The sequence below is a fragment of the Sardina pilchardus genome, chromosome 2 (assembly GCF_963854185.1).
Source record: "Sardina pilchardus chromosome 2, fSarPil1.1, whole genome shotgun sequence".
In the NCBI taxonomy this organism is placed as follows: Eukaryota; Metazoa; Chordata; class Actinopteri; order Clupeiformes; family Clupeidae; genus Sardina; species Sardina pilchardus.
This window is the reverse complement of record NC_084995.1, coordinates 9,430,298-9,448,364: the sequence shown is the minus strand read 5'-3', so window position 1 is coordinate 9,448,364 and position 18,067 is coordinate 9,430,298. Positions and strand designations below refer to the sequence as shown.

General features: G+C 47.5%; 1 protein-coding gene across 2 annotated transcripts in view; it reads right to left on the bottom strand.

Annotated features, from left to right (window-relative positions):
• Positions 1-18,067, bottom strand: part of fbxw7 (F-box and WD repeat domain containing 7) — a 119,178-nt gene that overhangs the window by 97,405 nt on the left and 3,706 nt on the right. Inside the window, exon 1 of one of the 2 annotated variants that reach the window (XM_062517645.1) lies at positions 3,388-3,516. The exons of the other annotated variant lie outside the window; for it this stretch is intronic. The gene's annotated coding sequence lies outside the window, so the exon portion shown is untranslated. Of the gene's footprint in view, positions 1-3,387; positions 3,517-18,067 lie in introns of those variants that run through there. 2 annotated transcript variants of the gene reach the window in all.

Sequence of the window (18,067 nt, the reverse complement as noted above, 5' to 3'; positions counted from 1 at the left end):
CTCTGAGCTCTGGAGAGAGACTGAATCACAGATCCACATGTTTAAGAGCTCAGACGTGGGTTTGCCCACCAGGAGTGCACCCCCCCTCTCGCTCCTTCCTCGGCCTTGGGAAATGGTGAAAGTGTAGAGAGAAAAACAAAACCTGTCTGTGATGGATGCTCTTGTCAAACCTTGAACACCCCTCTCCGTAGACCAAGCTCAGAAACGTTTCTTTAAAGCTGTTTTTTTTCCAGAGCGAGGGGGTGCAGGCCAGGAAGACTGGCTGGCTCCCCCAGCTTCCCCTCCTCAGGTCCACTCAGCCCTCTCCTGGGACCTCAGCCAAGAGTGGGGTGTGTGTGTGGGGTGGGGGGGTGGATGGAGAGGTACACTTCCCCATTCCATGACATGACAAAGGAGAGTCTTGCTGCCCTTGACAGCTGGTGTTCTGCAGTACTTCTGCATCTTGTCTACCAGTCCAAGTGGAACAAAAGGTACCGCAGAAAAGAACACTCGAGAACCCTCGGTCATGTAATGGAGAAGACGGGCAGCTGGAAGATGTCTGCCGACGTTTTAGAAACGTGCGGAGAGAACACGGAGGAAGCGGAGCGCCTGCTGCGGTGGCCTCCAGAGCCGAGCGATGAGAGAAGTGGGGGGCCGAGGATGGGTAGAGAGGAAGAGGAGGCTTACTAGCGGGAAGAAAGACGACAACATTTCCCCCCTTTCATCAATCATACAGAAAGATACATTTGACCTCTGATACTTTTCCCAGACGCAGTCGTTATCATTAATCAAATTATTTTCCTCCACATCTGAAAACAACCATCAAAGTGTAGCAAGAATGACTGCATAACAGCATGCCAAGAAAAAAAAAAACAATCTTCTGGAGGCCCAAAGAGTGTGAGAAACATGACACTGGTCCATCTAGACAGATAGATCTCAGAAAATGCAACTCCAAAGCAAACAGTGAAAATGTCAATAATTTTTTCCAGGAAATGCTGTTGTTCTCCACAGTCATAACAACGATGTTAGTGCCATAGTTTGGTAAGAATGAGACTAGACAGATTCCCAACTCAGTCATTGTTGCGATTGGTCCTTGGCTGATTTAGAGTTGACTCCAGCGTAATCAAATAGTGCAAATGAGGCCCTTCAGGAGTGCCATTAACTGTAATGGGATTAGGCTCGTTGGAGGTGACGCACTTGTAAAACTGACGGGAAATGAGAGGAAATACCTCAACAATGTGTGTGTGAGTAAAATCAGCTTATGCTAACAATCCAGAGGGACTTGCACAAATGACAGAAACCTCATTCCATAAACACGATACATCTCCATCACCCAGCTCAGGAGTTTTTACACTGCCAGCAAAGTCTTCAGAACGAGACTTTGACCAGAACTGAGCTTGTTGCATTAGACAAACTCTGTGTGCCTACATCTGAGGCCACAGAGAGGCTGGGTCCTTTCCTCTCCCTCGGGTTAAACACAGGCATATGGAGCCTATGGAGGGTTAGCAGGGTTAATCTGTGCGGCTCATACACCACAAATATGCCACAAATACATTTGGAGTAGAGGGGAAAAGAGGGTGACTACAATCATGAGGTAAGAAGACAGCAGAGAGCAGCACACAGTCATGAGCCACCTCAGCACTTTTACAAACACTGGGAGCATCAGGTCAGCAGTTCCCTTGGGAGACTGGGAGTGGAGAGAGAGTCAGAGAAAGAGCTCTTGAGAGAGGAAAAAGATGTGCTTCCAGCATCTCGCCACAACACATGCTTAGCAAGAGCTCTAATCGCCCCCCAGCGTGCAGTCTGTGTGGGCTAATCCCAGCATATCTGAGGGATGCGGATCCTCATCCTCGTCAGGCTGACACACCTCCAGATGGAAGGCACCTGGCTCAGGCAGCTCTCACACACACACACTCAGGGGGAGAGCGGGGACAGAGAGGGGAGGGTGGAGAAGGACATATGGCCTGAGCCCGGGACAGGTAGCCCCTGATTACAGCACCGTTACCTTGGGCTGCGTCCTTGCAGAAGGGAGAGTGGAGATTAACTGCTGAGGAAGGGCACTTTTAAATCCAGCAGCAACTTCAAGAACAAATTTTGTCTGAGTGAACAGAATACAGAACGCTAGGACATTGGTGTAGCTCCAATTTCACACCAAATGTTCTGCACTGTAATTTTCTTTTCCAAAATGTATTAAATTAGTTAGTCAATACTATGGAAGGGTAAATATTCAAATTAATTCCATTAGTATAGCATCAACTTTTTCGAACTGAAATCATCTAGTGAGTTCCCTTTGGGAGGACTTAAATTACTTGACAATTTATAGTCAACAAGCACAAAGAGGAGAGGACAACCACTTCACACTCCTGCTACTTGAGATGGCTGACCACTGAAAGCATGGGCCATTCTCAGAGTGGATTACAGATGCCTTCCCACCATCGGGCCATTCACACAATCCTAATCCTGATCTAAAACACATTTATAACAAGAACACAGCTGATGCAGCAACACACGGGGATGGGAACACATGAGAAATGTTGGTCACACAAACATCAGACATTTATCTAGGCAACCATGACTTGTTGTTTCTCATCAGACTATAAACCTTTACAGTTATGAGCACTTTGGTTGTTGCCATAAGAATAAACTTACCAACGAAAACACAGCATTAGTTTGCACAAATGCATACAATGCTGCAAAGCCATAGGTTAACTGACCATGTTTGTTCCATCATCACAGTAGCTCAAGTGTGACACCAGTCTCAAAGCAGGCGAATGGCAACATGGAAATCCACCTTCATGGACTTTTGAAATCAGTTGCGTTAGCCTTATCAGTGCTATTTGCCCCAGGTGGAGGCGGTGACAGGTCTCGCTGTAGGCCAGGCCTCAGCATGTCTGCCCAGACGTCTTCCTGTTTGCTAATGTAAGGAAACGTGAGCCATAAAGGACATCCAGATCCCAAGGACGATAACAGGATACAACAACACCCACTTTCACATCTGAACAATAACAAATATACAGTTCTGTGACATCTGGTGAACTTTCCTGGCGTGGTTTTTGAGGAGCATGTCACAATCGTGTTGTTTTGTCTCTGATCACACATGAGGTCTGAAGAAAACGGTTCCTTTTATCCCCTAGAGGAATGTTTGTTGATCTAGTCAGCTGGTGTTATTTAACGTAGGTTTAGTTTCCATTCACTGCCTTAAAAGCAAGCATTAGCTTTTAAACAAGCTGCCCTCTCACATCCACAAGCGGCCAGACAGCTTCCTGACCTGGTGACCCACTGTCCTCTTCTGCAGCAAACCAGAGCGGCGTGCTCACGAGAACCCAACAAGTGCAGCAGGTAAATGCTTCCTGAATAATGGAGGGACACTGAGACACAAGATCAGACATTTAAGTTCATTTAACTCACCCCCACTCCACCCGCTCACCCAGGGTTCACCGCAGACTGACAACCCTGACACGGGATCAGGCACAGACGGAGATCACGTATGACCACTGACTGAGTCAGATGGAAACAATGCAGGTTGTCCAAATCATCAAGCATTCCAACACGGTCTACACATCTGACCTGAAACAACATGTACAGGAGGGCACAGGGGAGCAAGCAGCTGCAGTGTCCCTACCACGGTCGGATCCAAGTGCAAACAGCTACCCGGGTTCAAAGTCCGACCCTCAGTCCCACCCCATCTCTCTCTCCCACTCACTTCCGGTCACTCTTCACTGCCCTTTATGAATGAAGGCAATAAGCCCCCAAAAATGTTTCTTTAATAATAATTTTAAAAAAAAAGAATGCACATGTTTATTTGTCAGTGTAGGCTATAGCTTAATACTTTTTCGCCATATGTGCATTTTACTTTTTTTCACCCATCCTATCCTATCCTAACCTATCCTCTCCACCTACATTTTTTTCACCTATCCTGTTCAAACAGTCCAACAGTCACTCTAAGAAGGTGAACAGAGAATGTTCCCCAATGGCTGAGGAGGAGGAGGACAGGAGAAAGTCACTGTGATGGACACTCCTCATAAATCATTATGGGATGGTCTCTAGTTTCCCCTCTTCTCTTTAACAGCTGTTCTGGGCCCGGCGGTCCCCTACGCGGTCTCCTAACCTTCGCCAAACGCCGAACCTGACCCAGGATCAGCCTTTGCAGGACAGAATGTGTCTCCACCGCAGGAATGCGCGCTCATTTCCTCCGCTCCCTCCACACCCAGACCCCCTACGCTCCAGAGCAACTTCACGCCAAGCAGGTTAAAACCTGACGACACCTTGCCCTGTCTGCCACGGCGCTGAGGCCCAACGCGCAGCTCCACCGGCAGGCTCACGTTTCACCCGCACTGAGGGACCCATAAAGACAGGCTGGTCTTGGAGCAGCTCGAGTTACAGAGGACACAGAGAAGAAATGCAGCCAATGCCAAACTCATAAAAGACAAACAGGAGAGGGTGGGGGAAGGAATGCCAGAGGAGGAGATGATACGCTTTTCACAGTTTCTTTAGGGTGGGTGGACACACACACACACACACACACACACACACACACACACACACACACACACACACACACACACACACACACACACACACACACACACACACACACACACACACACACACACACACACACACACACACACACACACACACACACACACACACACACACACACACACACACACACACACACACACACTTCACTTTCCTGTTTGATTCCATTATAAAAGAACTCAAGTTTTCCTTCTATTTTTTCCTCCTCCACAGCCAGAGGACATAAAGAGCAGACAGGGCTCAGGTCTGGATTTGGAATGCAGCCTGTGGATCAGTGAACATTTAAACAAAGCCTGACACGCAGACCCAACCTGAGCAGGAACTGGGAGTGGAGAGCACCACAATCTCCCCCAGGAGGAGCAAAAAAATGCTGTGATGGAGCACGCTCAGTCTGACCCTGCCCTCTTTTCAAGGCAACTCATCGTATCTGTGTCTGCAGACTCGGAGGAAAAATGCCTCCATTCTCGGCAGAGTAGATAGTCACATAGAAAACACTCCTCAGGATATAACTTGGGCTAGAGTTGTACTGCATGGATTTTCATCCATAGCATTTGTGAAATAGACCTATTTGAATTGGACCCAAGAACACATTTATAACTTAATCATCTAAGTTTATAAAGTTTTTTATCCCCCCCAGTGTTGACATTTTGTAACTGTAAAGTAAAACATTCTGCTTTACCAGAATGTAAATGAAAGCACATTTCCATCTCTCCTTCGTCCCTGTGTTGTTTCATCCAAATGTGATAAGCGCAAAAGAATTCCACTGTGAAAGAATCTTTGCCACAGAGACCAACACTGACAATAGGTCTATTGAGTGGGCCAGTCAAACAGGCATATGGCTTAAACAGCAGGCTGGCGGAAGTAGGTTCCTCTTCCAGGCTTATATTGGCCGGGTTTCCCAAAATTGTTAAGAAGCTCTTAAGTGCTAAGAACTTCTTAGGAGCGTTGTAAGAATGTTCTAAGAACGCTCCTAAGAAGTTCTTAGGACTTAAGAGCTTCTTAACGATTTTGGGAAACCCGGCCATTGTTGGAGCCCCTCTCTCCCCCTGAATAGAACATCCCAAAGAACTCTTCACTTCGACACTGAAATATGGAGTCAGGAGGACAGGGCTTTATCAGCCGGAGGAAGTAGACAGGTAGCAGACAACAGGTATACAACAGGATGGAGGAGATGAAAAGGATTTTAAAAAGTTGTGACAGACACAAACAGATATATAATATGAAGAGGGATCTAGACTGTGTGAGAAAGACAGGGCTGAGGGGGGGGGGTCCCCAGAAGAAAGAGAGGGTGCCACTACACATGACCCGAAGGTGACAAGATGACCTTCTGGACAGAGTAACGCCCAGGATAAGACAGTCATCTGGTCCACTGCCTTCCTCTCCAGGAAAAGAAAGCATCGAGACACTGGCCTGGGTCCAACCACCGTGGCCCCTCACTGACTTTTTTTCTCTCTCTCGCTCATTCTTTCCCTCTCTTCATCTCTCTTTCCCTGGAACTCATCGGTAGCCAGATGGGCCGACAAGCTCAAAAAGGCATTTGTCTTCATTAGGGGAGACACAATGAACAAACAGACCCCAATGTGCACTGCCAAAAGCTCCAAGTCCCCCTTCCCCCCTAGTTCTCTCTTGCCCTGGTTCACAGACAGACAGACAGACACACACACAAACACACACACATTTAGAATACAATTAGATCTCCATAACTCGACTGTTTCACACCAAAAGCTGTTTCCATGACCACACCAGGAGACGAGAGCAAAAAGCAAAAATTGGCATTAAAAGTTACCTTTTGCCACCCATCACCATCATTATGGAGACCACCAGTTACGCAAACTCTCATGTACACACCCAACTCATTCTAGAACTCAATGTGGAGCCCAGAAGGCTGCTCCAGTAGCTACTATATTGCGCTGGAGAGGGAGGAGCGAGGAGCGAGGTCGGCAGGCTGCGAGCGGCGCCCTGGACCAGACAGAGGCGAGGCATGAGAGAGCAGCCGGGCCCAAACCGGGCAGCGCTGCCCCGCCAGCCAGGGCAGCATTGTCTCTAAATCCATCAGCGTCTATTCATCTACTCCCCAAACCCATTCCCCAGACTAGAGGGGGAGAGAGAGAGGGGGGGAGAGAGAGAGAGAGAGATGCAAGGAGGGAGGGAGGGAGCCAAAGAGAAAACGTGCAGATTACATTTCCACTGGTGAGGGGAGACTTTTCAGACTAGGCTGAAACCCAACACTGTGTGTCTAGTGAGTTTAAACCATAAAAAGACTCGGAATGAGACATGCAAAACTTGGTACGCTTTTATTCTACCCTACTTTGTTTCTACGCCTACACACACACACACACACACACTTTTTCATTCATGCAGAAACACCATACTCTGTAAACACTTCCAAAACAGACAAACCAAATAAATAGACATGTTCAAAAGTCTAGTCTTTTTCACCTACCCTGGAGCAGACACTGAGAGATCAGGGTAGCCTCCTCCAGAGAACTGTCTGCAGCACACACAGACAGACACTCTGCCTTAAACACACAGCAGAACAATAGAAGGGCAGCACTCGCAAACCCTGAGATCACTCCCCTTACTCTGCTACAAAGAGATTTCATCCAAGGAACAAGGACTAAACAGCAGACTGTTCCCTGCCAAGTCAGAAAAGGACAGACATTTCCAGGCAAGCAGAAAACTCAAATATTGGATAAAAGGACAAGAGGCACAAAATACCTGCCAACTTTGTGTCAAGTGCACGGTGAACTCAAGTGTGTACAGCCGTCATCAGAAGCCTCGTGTGCAGCCCACTCCAGCAAGAGCCTGAAGCCACAGCAGGAGGTGTAGGCAGTAGGCAGCCGTCTGATTACAGACAACACCGGAGGTAAACATACAGCTGCACACCACATAGACACCACACACACACAGACACCCCACACACACACACACACGCACACACAGACCACACACACCACATACACACCACATATACGCACACACCCCACACACTACATACACACACACACACCCACCACACCCACACACAAACACACCCACACACTTGTACTCTTCTAGCTTGGCAAAATCTCTAAAGACACTAATGATGGGTCCCAGAGAATGAGCCCCAGAGATGGCTTTAAACAAGCAAGAGTCTGCTCATCATACCTCCACAGAAACAGCGCCAACACTATGCACACAGACAGAGAGGTGTGTCTGCCTGCCACCCTGTGAGCAATCTCACAGAGCCTCCACAGTGGCAGCACCCTGTGGCCCACAGCAGAACAGGGGCCTCCTTTCACCGCTTCAGGGAAGGTAGCTACATGGCCCATCAAGGAGGCTTAAAAAAGAGGGAGAGAGAGAGGGAGGGGGGAGAGAGAGAGAGAGAGAGAGAGAGAGAGAGAGAGATGGAGAGTGAGCTCCCAAACCGTACAGACACACTGGGCCTCATTGTCAAGACTCGTCCGAGAGGGGAAGAGAGAACTGTGGGAATGAGCGGGGTCGGTATCTCCATGGCCCAACTGTCCCACGACTGCACACGCTGCTGAGTCCAGCAACCCCAGACGGTCAGGTCCACAGAACCCGGACAACCCGTTCTAGCCCAGCCAGCTACAGGACTGATGGCTGGAGGAGCGCAGAAGCATCAGGTCTGAACAACACTGAGGCTGTGAGGGATTCAGAAAGCGCGGTGCACACTGGCAGCTTCACCAGGCCACAGCTGCAGGAGATCAGTAGCGTGACTAGCATCCCCACGATAAAGCTAGAGGAGTAACAGGGGAGCTACACTAGACGCGTAACTGAAACGTTCACGTTGTGTCTGCTGCAACAATTGGCTTCCACTATAATCAATGGAACTAGCTACACCAGATGTTATAAAGGGGCGTAGATAGACCAGTCTTGTAAAATTGATTTTACGCGCCGCGAACGGAATGCTTCAGTTGGCACCTGGTGTAGCTTCCCTGTAAGGAAGGGAATTCGTCATCAGTCCAATTGCTGAACCTGCATCACAGGGTCAGTGTCACAAGTTATCAAAGACACTGCTCAATAACTACTAAGCTCAGCTCCCAGTGACTAGAATTACAGCTGACGGTATATCGGTTATGTTTAATCTATATAAGCACCATGTTTTATTACACACTCTACAAGTTCTCCATACAAGTTCTTTAAAAGATCGCAACAGTCCACACAGATCTGATTTTCATACAAGACCTCCAAAGTATGACAACTGGTAACTGTGGCTGCATACTGGAAACACTCGGAAGAAAAATGCTGGGTGGAGTGCTGTGACACAGGAAACAGGTGATGCCAACAACAGATCACACACCATGTCACCCTCCACCCTGTTTTTCAACACTCTGCTGAACAACATCCCAGTGCACTGAGCTTCAGTTGGGAGAGAAGCACAACAACTACTAAAGCAACTCGTAATGATGCATCGGAGGCTGTGTTTTTAGGTTACTTGTTTTTAACATCTTTGACCACAACCTTTTTTAAAAACATTTGGTTAGGAGTATTTCTTGTTAGCCGTCATGTAGTGCAGTAATTAATCGATCAGCTGTCAACTATTAAATTAATTGTCAACCATTTTTGCAATCAATTAACATGCAAGTGCTCATAAGGACTCTGACCCGCAGTCTTATTCACGATCCCAACATCACTCTCTTTCTCCTACTAGCTTCCTGTCACTTTTCATTGTCTAAATCCAAGCCCCAAAAATATATGCGAGGACATAAAAGTGAGGTTTTTTTGTCAGTTTTTAACTTAAATGTGTATTTAATGTTTTCTGGTTTACTTAGCCCTCTGACCATAGACTGAATGGGCTTGGGATCATGGGCTTTGGGAAACGCTGAGAGACATTTTGCAGGCCAAAGAGCAAATCAATTAATCGAGAAAATAAAGAACACATTATTGATTCTGAATTATGCCTATACAAAACAGGCATAACGATCATTCCTAGCCATTCAAGGTGAAGCTCAACCTGAAGAACCCTGTGTGAAACCTGAAATTGCTGACCATATTGCCAAACACACAAAGCCTAATCTCCGCAATTTCTGACAACGATTGATTTCCCACAATAAGGAACAATATAGTGGTATACTAATACTAATGGTATAGCTTGCCTCACTAACTACGCCATTTTATTTTCACATGCAGTTCATTTGACCAAGACAGGCTGCCGGCAAAAAAACACTGTTGAATAAACATGGGTCTGACATGTGAAAAAAGAGAGATAAGAGCAGTGCAGGTTTGGACAATGGATGTGATCCAGGTTCCTGCCTTCCCCCTCCTGTCCTTGGGCTTTCTGTGAGGCCGGGCCTGGTCTCGGCACCGGAGGCCTGCTGACTCAGGGGGACTGGTCCTGCTGGGCAGGTTAATAGCCTAGTCTGGGGCAGCGCCACCCGCCCCGGGCACTGCTGACAGCTGCCACAACCCGCCGCAGGACCGATAAAACAGCCCAGAAGGAAGAGACTTGCACCGTCAGCCTCCTCGCCAAAGGGGACGGGGCACACCGAAGCTCCTTTCAGCTTCAATAAAGCCAGCCACCGCCTCAATCGGCCTAATTAACAGGAGCAAGTGAGCTATTGAGCAGCAGGAGGCAGTTCTGCAGTGTCAGAGAATATGACAAGTGAGGGCAGAGGCACTGAAGATTTGCCGTGTGCTGTCTGGATACCGGCCTGCAGTGAGAACTGCTGACAAGTCATCCTGCAATACATAACCACCATAACCTGCTGGCTCTATGTGACCCATGGATGCTCCCGAGAGCAATTCTTCTCATTTTTCAGTGTGTTTGCGTTCAGCGTGCTGGGTTGCTTGGAGCACACGGACTGAATTAATATGCTGAGCAAAGCCTATCGTAGACCACCGTGAGCATCTGAAGTTGTTATCGATCACCCTATAAAGGACACAACTGCATGACCTTCTCCAATGAGGCCAAGTGTAACATTTCCACCCTCTCCCATTCTTCTGTTCTCCACCGTCCGCACACAAAGCCATACAGTTCCTTCCTACCCCCCCTTGCCATGGCCTCTACAAGATAAATACAGTGTCTAGTCCTAGTCCATGCAAACGGTGTCACAAGACAAACGGTCCACAGCAGAGCAGTGGGAGGCCGCTCTGCCCTCGAGGACTGCCTGGGAACGGGCCCTGACCGCTTAATTAGCCCTTGAACTCTGGATGGTCATCGCAGGAAACACAAGGGGCCGTCTATGCCAAACAATAAAGGCCCAGCTTTTGGTTCTCACTCACAAAAATCGATGAGTTATAACTGGATGTGCAGCAGCGCATGCCTCTTCATGTTGGGGGGGTAGTGAATGGGAGGTATTGAGGGCCAGCTCTGTTGGCACGTATCACCTCTCTCGAGAAGGATAATGGCTTCATTTAGAAGATAAGGTGGGACTTTGAAAGGTAGCCCGGACGGAGCCCAAGTGTGCACACACAAGCAGACAGATAGAGACGGACACTCCCTGGCCACCACATGATACCGAGCTTTATTGTGCTGATAGCAAGTCAATGGCTATCGATCCCTCCACCAGGGGAAACAAAAGGGGGATTGAGAAGGAGAAGAAGTCATACCCATCGGGTCCAACAAAGCGTCCAGTATGTCAAAGCCAATGATCCTATTTACTCATTTAATCTACAGGAAAAAAGGGGACTTTTGTGTCCATGATAAAGTTAACCTTTGTGTGTGTGCATACTGTCTGCAGTCTGTAACTTGTCCTCAGCAGGGCACCCAGGCCTTTCATGTGCATCTACAGAACACACACAGGGATGGGAAGGCAGAGACACAGAGGGCTTCCACATTCTCCAGCGGTCTCCAGTGGCTGGGGAGCAATGACGGAGTAAGGCCCTGCGTCAGTGAGGTTAGTCTCCGGAGTGGCTGCACTCAGCATGGTTTAGTTCACACACAACGGGAACACACTGGGAGACGTCACGCAGGCCTGCGGCGAGGCCCCATTTGAGACACAGCAGATTTGTTTAACGTGCACTAATACATCAAATCAAAGAGCATAAACATGAATCAGTGCAAAATGTAATAAACACAGGCACAGTCTTTATGAGATTACTGAAGTCACTGAGATGGCCCTCAGCGCAGGACATCCTCTGGCACAACAAAGATGCCTGTGATGTCACCATGAGGCCGGTGTGGGAATTGGAGCAGCGGTCAGAAATCATGTGAGTTGTTCTCACTAGTCACCAGTGGCTTCCTCCCTCTCTGACCCCATTACCAGCGACAGGAATGGAAACAGGAAAAGACAGGAGGAGGGGAGCGGGGTTTACCCCAGACCCTGGCCAGGTTCACGCTGGTGCGTCAGGCACGGCTGCCCTGCCTACTGCTCTTGAGACATCAGTCTTGTGCATTGTTGCTCATTCTAAAACACACCCCTTTGAACAGTGAAGAATCAACCTTCAAGATATGGAAACGGCTCTTGTAGCAAATAAAGAAACTCAAATTATGAAATGTGAGAATTTTTGAGACAGCCAAAGAGGCAAATAAAAGAGTATCAGAGGAAAGAAATGCCCTGAGGGTATGCTGATGAACGTGCTTGGATATCTACAGAGAAGCAACAAAAAGAAGGAAATAAAAAGCACCAACCCATAAGGAAAATGGGGGATATGTGCTGGTCTGGTAACCATGGTAACTGCTTACAGGTGTCATAGACAACAGCAGCCTGGACATTTTACTTCCCAGTAGCATGGTCAAACACAGAATAATAGGGGAGGCAAATCAAAATTGTATCTAGTTTTAAATAACGCCAGTTAAATAAAAATCCGGCAAAACATCGGTTGGTGCGCAAATAAAAAGCATTAATTGTGATATGTATTAACAGGTACTGCACATAAGAGGCTTTGAACACAGAAACAGTGCTTTTGTGTGTTCTCTGCTTCGGAAACTCGGAAGTCCCATGTGCTCAAAACATTAAGTCTCTTTAGTTAAATTTACATTGCCACACATTACATTGCCTAGTGCTGGACATGGACAATGTTGAGTTTTCAATCTGCATGTAGAGAACCAAATGGAGGGAGATGGAGCCAGGTAAGGAGAGAAAATCTCTCATTAGTGTCAGCGCCCAGCACATGTTGTTTGAGTCGATGGAAGATGGCTCCTTAAAACGAAGCCATCTTTATGGCTCAGCAGGGAGCAGGTTTGGTTGCTCAGCTGAGATAAGGCCACTGGGAAACGACCCAAACACCAGGGGGAAGACATACAAATCAGTCCCTTCCAGCAGGACAGGGACATCCTCAGCAGGCCAAGTTGGCAAATCTCTGAGGCAAGACACACAAACACAAACACACACACACACACACACACACACACACACACACACACACACACACACACACACACACACTGGGGCAAAAAGGGGGAGCCTCAGCTGCAGCAGCATGCAGAGAGAGACGGAACATCTGGAAGCCATTCCTCCGGCTACCTGGGCCATGAAGCAAGGGCCAGGACCGGATGGACGCAGAGCCCAGAGGCAGGGTCCTTGGTGGAGGAGCAGGTCAAGGCCGGGAGGCATGGGATCTGGGGGAGCTTAGTGCAGCTCAGTAGTGCAGCATGTTATCTCCCGCACTGCAGAGCTGCTCCCCTTTGATGTCATGAGCCTTTGAGGGGAAAAGACAAGGGTGTGGAGTAGCACTTACACACACACACACACACACACACAGGGAGACCAAACACCCTGACATTCTCACTATGCTCCCACTATTTTCATCACTTCCCCAATTTCAGCACACAAATGCTAACCATCACTTACATCTATTTACAAAGCCAGTGATGATGCATCTGGCAATGTTCCCGGTGTGTAAATGTGCAGCGTATTTTTGGATGTCTGCTCGCTGCGGAGCACAAACGTCATTAAGGATTGTTCTCCTGTCTCACCCCAGAGAGACAACAGTATCAGAGAGGGGGGCTTTATTACGCACTGTTAGAGGAAGAGCTTAAGAATGTAACGAAAGCCTGGGCAAGCTACCTTTCCTTCAGTGTATAATCTGGAAAGCAGGTGGCTGCCATGTGTTGGGGAGAAAGTCAGGCAGCTTTACAAGGAGGATACACAGACGCTAGCGACTAATAGGGAGAGAGACGGAGATAGTGGTGAGAGAACAAAGACAGAAAGGGAATACAGAGTGGGTGAAAATATGGCGCTGGCAAGGGGAGGGAAACAGAAGACAGAATGTGAAAGAGTGCATGCTTGTGTGTGTGTGTGTGTGTGTGTGTGTGTGTGTGTGTGTGTGTGTGTGTGTGTGTGAGAGAAACTGTAATGCATGGTCAGACAGAGTGTGCGAGTGTGCGCGTGTGTCCGTGTCCGAGAGGGACGAGATCTGCTGTTGTCTCTATGGCTGCTGCTGGACTCTCCCTGGGGATTATCCTCGCTAATAGAACTTAAGGCATTTGGACTGAGCTGCCAGCTGCCGAGCCAGTCGCCCACAGCCTCATCCCCAGAACACAACAGGACCCAGCCCTGCAGCCACCCAAAGGCCCTGCACTCCTCTGGAGGGTAACACAAGTAGCAATCTCACAGAGTACAACTGCACATACACACAGCATGGCTTGAGCAAATCTTAAAGGAATTAAATCAGCCTTCGTTATTACTATTACATTACATTTGACAGATGCTTTTTAACCAAAGCGACTTACAACATGGTAAAAACATGTTTAAGCTTTTTAAAGCAATTCTAACAACAATTCTAGGAATATTTAAAAGGGTAGAAAGTAGTAAGAGTGACAAAAAATGTAGAAAGTGACAAAAATGCTAGGGCCCAACTCTATACCAGCTCCACAGGGCTCCTCCTCATAGAACCCTTGAATGCAAAATACAAGGGGTGTTGGAAATATGACCATATCAGTCATATCTGCAAGTGATACACAAGCATTTACCCTCCTGAGTAAGTCACAACTTGAGTTGGATCTTAGTCTCCCTTACCTGTTCCTGACTGACAAAGAGAAAAAAGGGAAGACAAGCGCGTCTGACAAACAGGTGAGAGTAAGAAACGAGTACATTGGTCAAAGCCTGGTAAGAGTGTGCATGGATTAAAAAAAATGTAGGCCTACTGCCTGTGGAGAATGGATAAATATGGTCAATTGAATAACAGAAACGTAATCACTTCTTCAAATAAAACAAAAACAGTCTACGCATCACTGGAGAGCCATGTGCCTGTTTTGTGTCATTTTCTTTAAACAAGAAAAGTTGTTCATGTGTACGCATGCATGCCCCAGGGAGATCAAACCGCCTGCTATTTGAAAAACTATGTTCCCAGTCAGAGACAGTTCTCAAACATTTAGGAGCCATTTGGGCTCACAAAGGCAAAGGATGCCTTCAACTGGATTCAGGAGTCTCCACAAGTCAACCAAAAACAGAGAAATCCAACCGATTTCAATACCCTTTGAACACAGCTGTGTCTTCATCTTTTCACAGACTCCTAATGGAATTTCTACAAAGTTTCACAATTTACAATTACGCTACAGACATTCACACAATAAATGATCAAACATCTTGACGAATGTCCAATCCTGGAAAGTGGGATTTGTAAACATCCATGACTTTTCCAGGAATTCTGTGACCGTGGGAACCCTGTATTTTGAAACCTTCACTCAACCTTGTGACGCAAGTAGGCCTGGAAAAGGTTCTCTGCAATACCTGCCAAGGAAATGAAGAAATGACAATTTAGCAATGTAAGCTGATGAGTGTTGGATAACCCCCGACTCGTTTTTCACATGAGATGCAGAGCAAATATTTGTGTTTACCCTGAGATAATCCCTTTTGCAACTTAGCTGATATTTCAACATCTCATTGAGATATGCACTACAATATGCACTCAATGAACTGCTGGGAAATGTAATCAAAGGCAGTGAGCAAAACGTCAGTAGAGGCTCGACGCCGGGAAGAGGAGAATTAAGAGTATCGGTGCAAGCCCTCCATGCCTGCATCTAAGACTGACCTGCTGGGGTTGGCAGCCCTTACCTGCCAGACTGGTGCTTCTACTTAAGAGGCCTTACCTAGAATGTATGGTCACTAAGGAACAGGGCACAGTGTGCACACACACACACACACACACACGGGTAATCTTTTATCGCTTGAGTTTTGAGAAGCATTAAATAATTCACAGGGTGAGAGAAATGTGGGCCAGCGCACTGAGATTTACACAGAAACAGCTTTCCTTTTCAGAAAAGAGATGCAGGGCTGGGGCACAATCACAACTGCCTGATCACACATGGTGATGGTGAAGTTAACCAGATGAATTGTGCTTCAGATATCAAGAGGGTAGCACGGTGCATCACTTTATCATGAAAAGCTTACCCCCAGCCGTGATACTGGCTGACATGGTGAGGAATCTGCCTTACCCTCAACCCTTACCTAGCCCACTACAGCAGCACTATACTGGCCGCACCAACACAGACCAGCCTATATGGCCTCCATTCAGAAAACAATGTTTCCACGGGAACAAAACTCTACTGGGAAGGGGGTGGAGGGGATTCTTTTTGCATCCTGCAGCGTTCTGTGCGTGTGTGTGTGTGTGTGTGTGTGTGTGTGAGCGAGAGAGAGAGAGAGAGAGAGAGAGAGAGAGCAAGAGAGAGTCCGATTGTGTTTGAGCAAGGGGTGTGAAAGAGCAGAAGAGCAAGACAGGCTGCAGTGAGGAGCGTAAAGGTGGGGGAGGGGAGGGAAGCCGAGTCCTTTCAGCGCTCCCACCGCCACAGATCTGGACTGTTGCTGCTGCTGCTGCTGTGGCCATGGCCGCCTGTATGCTTGTCAGGAACTGAGCACATCCCTTCTGGCTCCCAGAGGAAAGCATACAGAGGGCGCAGGGGGCAAGCCCTGCCGGAGAACAGACAGGAGAGGCTTCCCACACTCACACACACACACACGGCCGGTTCACAGGCGGACGCTCCCCTGGACCGTAACAGAGGAGACGCTGAAAGGAGAGACACAAGTGGACAGGAAACACTGTGCACACTAAAAGCCAGAGGACAGTGCCGTGCAGGGGCTCTCCTCTTGAAGTGTGTCACTGTCTTCCTCCGACCACTAAAGTTTTTGTCTAACGTGATCCCTAGAGGTACCTTTAGGTGGGCGTAACAACACAAGTGTCTCTCTACAGCTGGGTCTCTTTAGACAGAACCTAAAGAAGAACCTAGACTGAAATATTGTCTGAGGGGGGGGAAAAAAAACACAAGAGTCTGTTTGAGAGACATGGACAGATATTCCCAAAGAGAGAATTGCAACAGTGTCTATGGCACCCTGCTGTTGGATTCAGATCCTCTCTCTTTTCAGCAGCAGGGTTGAATGTAGCTGCTGGCATACGCGGCTTTCCCAGGAGGGAGGCATGTCGGGATCATATTAGTCTTTGTGACGTAAAATACCACAATGGCAGCGCAAAAGTCATGGGAAAATATTAATGACTCAACAACCTCAACAACCCCTTGTCCTACCACATGAACAAAAGACACAAATCTGTCCATCTAAATGCACAGATGCTGGGTCTCACATACTTCTCAGGAATGCAAGATCAGTGTACAACCCAACTTCCTTCTGCTGGCCTTTGGCATGCATTAAAGATACATTCAGTGTGTGTATGTATGTTACACCAAGAGCCCCACACCATAGCAGCAGCCGAGTCGCGGATCACTGAATTATTCAAACAGTCCAGCAGACAGGAGATTCACTCCAGCCTCTCAGCGGTTTTCAGAGGAACAAGGAAGAATGAAGGTGGTGGTGGTGGTAGGAGGGGGTGAGTCTGCATGCTTGGATCACATCACAAAAGGACACCACCTGAAAGTGTAATAACTGGTTTAGAGTATAACTCACTAACACACCTGGAAATGGTTCAACACAGTTAAGGTGCCCCTGGCAGTCCAATAACTCCTTCCAATAAACTTTTCTTAAGAATGATCCTTCTTCAGATTGAATTCAGCCCTGGATCTATGATATATACATTTCTTCACTACAAACAAAAACACACAATCAATAATATCAAGGCATTAAGCATCTAGCGTCTAGAGCGAACAACATAGCTTGTAGTTTATAAAAAAGTAGATGTCAGAGCAAGTCCAGACAGCGAGACCAAACAGCCTCACAATAACAAGTGAAATCAAGTGAGTCGCTCTTAGGACATAATCATCTATGCTTCAGTTCAAGTGTGTCTGTGTCATAACAAACCGTACAGAGTGACAAGAGCACTACACGGTTGTAGCCGTTTCCCAATAGCTCTGAAAATGCCTCGAAGAAACACACACCAGATCTTGCACAACACAGGAGCACCGAGGCTGGAACTGAGATCTAAGCTGCCAGGCAAAAACAAGCCGCCCCTCTAGCCGCCTCCTGGAGGAGTTGATTAGAACTAAGACATGAAATGAGGACAAGGAACCGAGTTCAGAACATCATGGGCTTGCCTTAGAATGAAACAGGGATCATTGACACAACAGTGGCAATGGCAATGGATGCAGCCAGGAGTTATGCCACATCAATTGACACTCATTTAAAAAAGCCTTAGTAGATCTGTGTCTTTAACCTTGAATGAGTAGGCTAACTAGTAACTACAGTTGCTGATTCATTGCTATATATTTCATTACTAA